Here is a 1,801-nt window from a genome sequence, read left to right as displayed (position 1 = left end):
TGGTATTAAGAAAGGTGTCAGAACAAGCAAGTTGGACAACCTGTTTGATTTCACAAAAAAAGTGGTTGATTTCAAAGTCTGTACAGAAGGACAGCTGCAATACCATTATGCTTTGTAACAAGGAATTCAGGCCACTTATGATCCAGGACACCAGAACCAGCAGTCCACAGAGCCGGGGGCTCATGATGACCATGTAGTGCAGGGGGTGGCAAATGGCCACATACCTGTCATAGGCCATCACGGTCAAGAGGAAGTTGTCCAGTCCTGCAAATAATAAGAAAAAATACATCTGTGTGATGCAGCCTTCATAGGTTATGACTTTGCTCTGTGTCTGGATGTTCACCAGCATCTTTGGGACGGTGGTGGAGGTGAAACAGATGTCTACCAAGGACAGGTTGGAGAGGAAGAAGTACATGGGCGTGTGGAGGGGGGAATCTGAGCTGAAGGCCAGGATGATGGGCAGGTTTCCCAACACAGTGATCAGGTACATGGAGAGGAAAAGCCCAAATATAAGGGGCTGCAGTTCTGGTTCTTCTGAAACTCCCAGGAGAATAAATTCTGAAATTGAGGTATCATTGCCTTGAACCATGTGGTGGTGGTGATGACTAAGAACAAAAATATTATATGATTAATTTTTACACGAAGCAGTATTAGTAACACTGAAATACTACCATATGTATTTTGTCATCATGAATTAATATACCTTCTTAAAAAATCATCTGAGAATATTTTTCCATTCATTATTTTAGAGAGAATGGGTGGGAGGGAGGTGGGGGAGAGAGGCAGAGAGAAACATTGATGTGACAGAGACACATTCATTGATGCCTCCCATACAATGCCTGACTAGGGCCAGGAATACAGCCTGCAACCAAGGTGTGTGCTATTGACCAGAATCAAACTCAAGTCCCTAAAGTGGGCTGATGCTTTAACCACTGGGAAAAACTGGCCAGGGCAAGAATCAATATATGCATTTTGAATGGATCTGGTCATCTTTATGGATCTCCCCTGACATCTTTCATTAAGATTTCTATTCCACATAGACTTTTCTTCCAAGAGGTCATGCAATGAAAATTGCTTTGCTGTAGTTTAGGAATATATGTTGAGTACTGACCATCACTAGGCAGAGGGCAGAGGATACTGGGAAACAAAAGCCCAGAATATAATGATGGTGAAAACATATATACAATAAAATGAGTCACGTCAGATTGAGAAAGGTGCTGTGAAGAAAAATATAGTTATAAGAAAGAGTGGGTGAGGGTGTTATTCTTTCACTGGGAGTTCAGAAAGCCCTGCCAACAAGGTGACATTTGAACAAAGACCTGAAGGAAGACAGAGAGAAAGACACAAAGATATCTGGGGAAGTGTGTGCCCTGTTGGTGAAAGAGCCCAGCAAAGACCATGAAAATGACAGTCTCAGATATTTAAGTCTCCAAAAGGAGCCAGTGCCCAGAGGGGAGTGAGCAAGAGGGATGACAGAAGAGGTCAGAGAAAGTTGAGGAATGAGGTGGCCTCTTTGCTGTTGCTCAAACTTTAAGACACAGGGAAGCCCTCCATTACTTGTTGTTTCCTTCAATGTATCGATTTTGTTTCCGAAAAAATCCTTTTAGTTGAAATGACCTACAGTTTCCTTTGTTTCCTCACATTCGGGAACCTTTATTTTAAGGGTCACATTTAGAGTGTATGGGCTCAGGTACTGCTGCCCTTCAACTGTTCAGGCCCCACAAAATATAGAAGCACAAAACAACCAACACACACACACACACACACACACACACACACACACACACACACACCAGACTCT

This window comes from Myotis davidii, unplaced genomic scaffold (genome assembly GCF_000327345.1).
Source record: "Myotis davidii unplaced genomic scaffold, ASM32734v1 scaffold1271, whole genome shotgun sequence".
Taxonomy (NCBI): domain Eukaryota; kingdom Metazoa; phylum Chordata; class Mammalia; order Chiroptera; family Vespertilionidae; genus Myotis; species Myotis davidii.
This window is presented reverse-complemented; position numbering follows the sequence as displayed.